The 7,608-nt window shown below is 40.6% G+C and overlaps 1 long non-coding RNA gene across 1 annotated transcript; it reads right to left on the bottom strand.

Annotated features, from left to right (window-relative positions):
* Positions 1–970: 970 nt before the first annotated feature.
* On the bottom strand, positions 971–1,516 carry LOC123184591 (uncharacterized). Its single transcript, XR_006492995.1, has 4 exons — positions 1,438–1,516; positions 1,284–1,360; positions 1,127–1,168; positions 971–1,034 (listed from the first exon to the last, which is right to left on the bottom strand). It is a non-coding gene; the product is annotated as an uncharacterized lncRNA (long non-coding RNA).
* Positions 1,517–7,608: the final 6,092 nt, after the last annotated feature.

Below are 7,608 nucleotides of genomic sequence, written 5' to 3'. Positions count from 1 at the left end.
CAATCATGATAGGTCTAACTGAAAATCCACAGAATGGCTTAACCATAAATGGCTGACACTCAAGTACATTATTTAGCTCTAATAATTAACACAGGGATAATCGACCAATTCAGATGGAGGACTTGAAGTGGTTGTCATCAACAGTTGTGTATATCATCCCAATGTAGATTTGCTCCGTAATGACTTGCCTGGTTAATTATGCCAAGTTGTAATCGGAAAATGTGTCAACTATAAGTTGAATAAGGATAGGCTAAATGAATTTAGTGATGTGATGTCTTACATTATCTCGTCCTGGCTGATGTCCAGTGCACTACGGATTAACTTCAAGCTAACGCCATGCTAAATATCGCTGTGTTAGGGCAAATGTGAGAAAAAAATGGAGTTATCCTTTGGATGGATCATGGAACTTTATGTTTTAACTGTTGGTCGTGCATGGCACGGGGACCTATATGTTATTTGTGAGATTTGTGGATATACATGTTTAATGGTCAAAGGAACTTAGTTCAGGATATTGCATTTAGCTTTCGTAATAATCAAAGAACTTTATGTACCAGCCATACAGTACTTACCGGTAAGCTGGGTCTCGCAGGATGGCAAATATCTTGTCCTTTGTTGACGAATGCAAGGGCACCTCTGACGGGGTAATTGACGGCCCCTTTGGGAAAACAGTTGATGCTGTGGAGTCAGGTTCCATTCTTGCCTATGAGAGGTAATGTATGTGAGAAAGAATGTATGTATCATTTAGGTACATTTTACAAAAAACACGAAGAATTACCTTGTGGGTGTTTCTTTTACGAATGTCTAATGTGGTGTGTATGGTATACAAGTAGTGGTGCGTGGTGTCATTGTAGTTTTCGATTAACCTGCAATATTTTTAAAATGTATGGCTATGTGTAAAAAAGAATGTTATATGTGAAAATTTTATGACACGGAAAAAAGATGCGGTTTAAAATAACCTGATCTTGAAAGCTTTAATCTGAAGGAATCTGTCATTCATGGCAGGTTTGCCAAATAGTTGAACATAGTCGCCATTGCTGCAAATAAGATGTAACGATTGAAACAGTGGGCTTGTTGACCAAAACTAGGACTGCAAATTATTATTTTTATCTTAATACATAAATCAGACCTTGATGACCAAGCAAGTTTAAAGTCGGAAGTTGTTTCCGACCTGACAGAAGAACAAAAAAATGGAGAAAAAGGTTAAATGCATTGTTTCTGAAGTTCTTTGGATACAAGGAGTTTACTGACGATGAAATTAGTACCAGAAAGATATGTTGATTAACCATGTGGCATCCTGTAGATCGAAGGACCAGTGATTCATTCGAACAGTAGAGTGTGAAACAGTTCCTATCAGGATCACCTATCAAATGAAGACATATATTAAGAACAGCTAGTGGATGGTTTTGAAAATCTAAATGATTTTATATATAGACTCACTGATGACACAGTGTCTCCGTCAACTACGATAGGGTAACGCTCTATGTCCTCCAGGAATCCATCATACAACTGCTTAATTGTCATAGGCCTGAGAGTGGATGGATGAGCCTGTACATTTAATATGGTTTAACAAAATATCAATGATTTCTGCAATGCCAGTTTGAAAGCAAAGGCCGGTGGCAATACTCACGGGGATGACGGTAGTGGCAGTTGAGCGTGCGGGGGAAACCATCATGGCTTCGCCGGTGAACAGAGCATCCGTCTCGTCGGCATTGTGATCCATGACGTTGGTGTGTAGGAGAACGAGGTAGGGATGGTTGAGTTATATACAGCTTTGAGGTACTAGCGTATAGAGAGTTCAAGCAGGGCAGCAGTTTAAGTTGATTTGACATGTAGGTGGGAGCTGGGCAGGAGGGATCCAAGGGAGGCGTTATCTGAATGATAATGCAGTTTTTTTGACTTGTTTCTTAGTGGGATACACGGTTAAGGAAAATAGTTTTTTTTCAGTGTTGATATGAAAATGGGGCAAACTGACTCTGAGATACCAATGACGAGTTTAAGGCTCTCCCAATGGAGAATTGTTGATTAACCAATTCATGTGAAGAGGGAGTGTATGCCGTGTAGTAGATGAGGAGGGAAAGTGGGCGTATTAAAATAATAGAAAACATGCATCAATTAGAGAGGAGTGGTACAACGCCATGTCGCCCATGCCCTACTATCCAGAGTGTTGCACAGCTCACGGGTGAGTCAAAATGACCAGTCGACCATGCACTCCTCTCAAACAACGATGCAGTAGAGATAAGGTCGATTTGACCTCACAACTTTACTGTTCGACCGGCGCGCCGTATGGGCACGACCCGGACACTGCCCCCTTCAGTAGCGCCGAAAGCATGCGTACTATGGTTGGTTGTAGACAGCTGCATACAATAAATTCAAGGTCTATACATACAAGTGGAATGGAACATGAATCGGCACAACACTTCTTCTGCAAGAACAAAGCACTTCTTCTGCAAGAACATGTCGACTGGAAATCCGATACTTCGATGTGCATGCGGCATGCCATGCGCCAGGAAAGCTGGATCTGCGGTGGCGAGGCTGGACAAGTTCTACTTCAGCTGCGTGAACTATGGGGTAAGAATATATAGATAAGACAAAATATAGCAGATTCCGTTCAGTACCTGCACTGGCTAAAGATTCTTTTGCTCTTGTTTCTTGATTTTTATGTACAGGTTCAGAGGAGAGCGTGCAAGGTCTATGTGTGGGAGGATGTACTGGAGGAATACGTGTAGAAGAGAATCCAAGCTGAACGAGTGAAGCTGCGGGAGGTGACAGAAGACCGAGACGAGTTCATCAAGGAAATGGCTGATAGGAACAGGGAGATCAGGAACCTCAGGACGATGAACAAGGTGCTACAACTTGCACTCGCGTCCACCGCGCCAGTGGCAGCCATGATCGCAATCGGGGCTGCTTGGGTTGGGAAATGAATATTGGTTCGGATTAAGTGGGAACAAATGGGTTATCAAACCAGGAAAGTACCGTCCTTTAGTTATATTTGCAACCTTATCATTAGTGTGAGTCTTAGGACCGGCGTCATCCGTCTTCTTAAGAAGTGCTTCAATGCTAGTAGTGTCAAGTAAGCAGTAGATTTAAATGTCGGGCTTTTAGTTAAGTGGATGGTGTTGACCTATCAAGAATTTGTATTCCCTGCATTCTACATTTCCTGGTCACCCACCAAGTTATTTTTGTACCTGTCATGCATGTTTTCATTTTGCACAAGTGTAGCCACGCCCTAGGGATCTATGGATGACGCAAAAGGAACACATTTCATGAAGGTGCAATTTTTTTGTACCAATGAACTTAATATTCATGTGCCGAAGAACCTAATAAGATCAAAGAAGTTCGGGGAAGCTGGCAGTGAACCAAGGAGTATGCCTTTTACATATGCACTTAATATTCAACAATTAATGTACCTGAATGCCATCAACACAGAACCTTTCGTTTGTGTGTGCCAACCGTTGTAGTATACAGTCTTGTTTGGATGTTCTATCTGAACACCAAACAACTGTACATTTCATTCTGGCTGTATTTGACCGTTAGAAACAAGGTGGTTTAATACTGTACAAGTATACCAAAATATGAACCTTAATGGATCCACGTTTCATATGGCATTTAGTGGATCAGATAATTAATACAATTGGAAAAAAAGATAATAACCCAATGTTTTGAGCTCAGCAGATTGAGTACAATTGCTTCATAAACTATTAATAAAATGTAGCGTGCTTTCTGCAGGAGGGTGAAATAGTCATTTGTAACTGAATCTACTATGGCTCAGATTTCAAGGGCTTTTTGGAAGCCAAGGACGGGTAGCTGTGTGTCATGTACAAAAAGATTCCAAACACTTGTCTAGACACCTAGAACCTAACACTTGTTGAAGGGAAGAGCTGTGAGAGGGTAGAGTCCATTGTCATCATTCATTCGCATTTGGTGCTCCTCTCTCATTCTCCCCAAGGCTGAAGAACTAGGATCTCCTTCCCACCCTGGATGAAGAACTAGGAGCTCCTTCAGAACAAGGATGAAGGACTAGGAGCTCCTTCCCCAAAAAGATGAAGAACTAGGAGCTCCTTCTCCCCAATGATGAAGAACTAGGAGCTCCTCAGTGGTTCTACTGGAAAAAAGGTACCACATGTTTGTTGTTCGAGTTGGGCAGTGTTTGTTGATTTCCTCCCTGATGATTGGATCTTTAACAACATATTTATCATTTTAGTAGTTTGGTTTCTGTGGCATTTCCAAACGCAAGTAGTTTTTCTTGTTCTTGATTGTTTGCAATTGTTTGGGATGGGATATTTAGGGTAAGATTAGAGATACTTGATACATCTTTATGGAAGTTGTGAATACCTGATGCACGGCATGGAGTTTTTTTTAACTCTAACCTGAGATACCTGATGCATGTCATGGATGTTATATACCTGATGTTGAAGAGAACTCCCGTTAGATTCTGTGATAATAATAGCGGTAGAAAAGTGTTACAATTCATAAGTGTTAATGGTTTGCATCAGCAAACAGTAAAACGATACATATATAAAGAAAATATGCATGGTGGGGGTCAACATATCAGTAGTAAGCTTTTGGAAAATGATCTAAAAATAGGGAGCTTTAGTGTCCATTTTTTATATCTGCACACAAATGAATTCTTAGCTGGAACTTAACATAAAAAAAGCTATTTTGTCTGGAAGAAATGTGAAAAACATGAGAATGACTGCTTAACAAGAGAGGACATGTTAACAGAATACAATATCCGTGGACTTAATTTTGTGTCGATCTGCATTCTATAGTATGGCTTGTATATTCAGTATTTATACATAGTGGGATTAAAGATTTTTTTAGAGGTCCGTCGGCTGTAAGGATAACTTAGAAGGATTGGTAATGGTTTAGATTAGAAAATCATTCTTACTATGTTGATTGTATTGTTGTCAGTGTACAATTGGGGGAAATATTATGATGTCTGTAGAGATTGACAAACTGATAATTATTTCTAGGTTCATACAACAATGATGACCATCTTTTTTTAATCGTGATATATATTATATATGTCGCCTGACTTTGTTTCTAAATACATCACAGAAAATGGTGTCTGGTTCGTCCTCATCTGATTACAAGCAATCCGATGAGGAATCATCAGAAGGGTTCGATGTGTATCCTACACAACACATCGGTACACCAGAAGAGTTAGAGTCAGATGGCGCTAGAAAGGGCAAGAAGAAGGCATCACAAAACCCAATAAATTCAAGGAGCAGCATAAAAAAGATGAAGGCCTTGATTGATGGGCTATCTAAAGAAAAAAAAAGGCTCTGGTAGGTGAGATGGGGTTCGAAGGACTATTGGAATTACCAGCAATAATAAAGGCAAACAGGCAACAATCCATGTGGCTTATGAGCAAAGTTGACGAGAAGGCATCTGCTATCATAATTGATGCTAGGAGAGACTTACCTTTCGACGACGGAGACGTCGGCAAGGTACTGGGGGTGCCATCAGTAGGATCTCCTGTTAACAAGAATGCATCGCCGCACGTGGCAGGTACTGTACGTGAGATCTTAGGAATCGGCAATGGAGAAAAAAAGATCACACCCATAGTTAATATAGTGAAGATTCGGTATGGCAGAGCTATGACAAAGGCTGAAGCAGACAAGTTCAAGGTTGCCTTCGCAATTTGCGCGATGACTTTCCTCCTGGCACCTCCGCTGAAGCACAACTATTTCATGACAGATTATTGGAATGCCTTGCACATACCTGATATGATTCAAATGTTCAATTGGGGACGGTACATTAGAGAAGAGCTCCTTTCTTCTGCTGGTAGGGTGAAGTCTGAACCGCTAGGTGGGAAACTGAAGTCAAATCTCACTGGATGCACATTCTTCTTGCAGGTTTGAGTGAATGTCATTGCTTCGGATTCAACTTGTGACGAAACAACTAATCACAAATTTGTTTCATGTCACAGGTTTTCTATCTTGACAACCTCGAACGAGAAGATAAGAACCTTCCCCATGATGTGTTCCCTAGGTGCAAGGAATAATCACAGAAGACTATCTCTGATGTTATTGATGAAGACATGACAACTGGGAAAGATGCAGAGATTGTAGTGTATGGAGACCTACTGGTAAGTTAAGATACAAAACAAGTACAGTAAAATAATCTTGTGATGGAAAGGATATTGTTTTTTAGTTAGTAGGACATGTGTGGTATACCTATTGATTGAGCTGTTACAAATGGCCGCGTTGCTAGCATATCTAACTATGAGATGACTTGATGCTTATGTCATATTCGTACTAGCATGGTTCCCATTTGCTTTTACTCTGTCTGGTATGTTTATATAGATAAGTCACCTTTGCCTATTGCTTTGCAATGATGAAACCTTTCTGGATAAATATTTACAGCCAAGGCATCCGGGGACAATATGCTACAGCCGTAATACCATGGCAACAGCAGCTCAGAAAACAACTGACGGATACGGGATTGGGTGCAGCACAGAGGGAATTGGGGGTGATAAAGTGTTCACAGATGTAAGTTTTGATATAGGTCAAATATATTGATGAATAAGTAATATATGGAACATAAACTGACATCATTTATTGGGAAAACTTCGATAAAATTCAGTTTGCGGGTATTATTATCAACAAGGTCGAGCAGTACTCCAACAAGTGCAAGAGAGCTATAAATGAGGCATCAAGGAAGGGAGCAAGATTAAACAAGGGACACGCAGAAGGATGGGATGATATTGTCAATGATACTAACGGGTTAATACTCTCAGAAACTGAGAAGATAATTGCAGACATCAACCAGATAACTGATGCAATGAGGGCACGAAAGCAGAGGCCCAATTATTCAACCCAAGCAGGTATTGTAATTCGCAAGAAATAGAATTATGTTTGTTCTTAGAATAAAAACTGTCAACTGTCTAACCCGTTTGTTGTGTAATTTCTCAGATGTTCAAGGGGTTCAAGGGGATGCAGAGAATGCACTAAGCATAGAGTCGGCAGAGGGAGCTTCCGCTAACGTGGAACCATTGGCAAAGAGCAAATTAGGTGTGAAAAGAAAGAAGGTTGTTACATCAAGGAGGCACACACCGAAGAGGGCAAGGATAGAGAGCTCTGAAGAATCTGAAGGTGCTCAAGAAGAAGCAAACAAAGCAATAGATGATATGATTGAAGCAGCAGATGAATACAGTAGGTTGCACAGTGGGATTGTTGGCAATGCGGCAAGGTTGTTGGACAATACTACAGGGAACAACTTGGAGATGTCAGTGGTGTGTGGGGCGGCAAGAAATGAAGTTATATGCTCTCCAAAAATAGCAACAGGAACTGATGAAGCTGCAGAGAACCAAAAGGATGGTGTTGAAAATAATCAATTGTCAATAGTTCCTTCAGGACAGGATGAGGACTTAGGTGGATGTTTATCAATAGATCCTCCAGAGATGCATGGGAAGTTCAAAGTTGTAATGTCAGGTCTTAGGAAGACGGACTTGATGAATGCTTTTACAGCCGTTTCAACGTCCAACGGAATGGTTTAAAATGAGTATGATGGATCATCCTTTGTGACTGAAAAAATAATGAATCAGGGAAGCTAATTCATTATTTACTAACTTGTTTCAGACGTGTCGGTTGCTTCCGCAAACAG

Source organism: Triticum aestivum, chromosome 2A (genome assembly GCF_018294505.1).
Source record: "Triticum aestivum cultivar Chinese Spring chromosome 2A, IWGSC CS RefSeq v2.1, whole genome shotgun sequence".
Classification (NCBI taxonomy): domain Eukaryota; kingdom Viridiplantae; phylum Streptophyta; class Magnoliopsida; order Poales; family Poaceae; genus Triticum; species Triticum aestivum.
The sequence above is the reverse complement of the archived record's forward strand: the minus strand, read 5'-3'. Positions and strand labels throughout refer to the sequence as shown.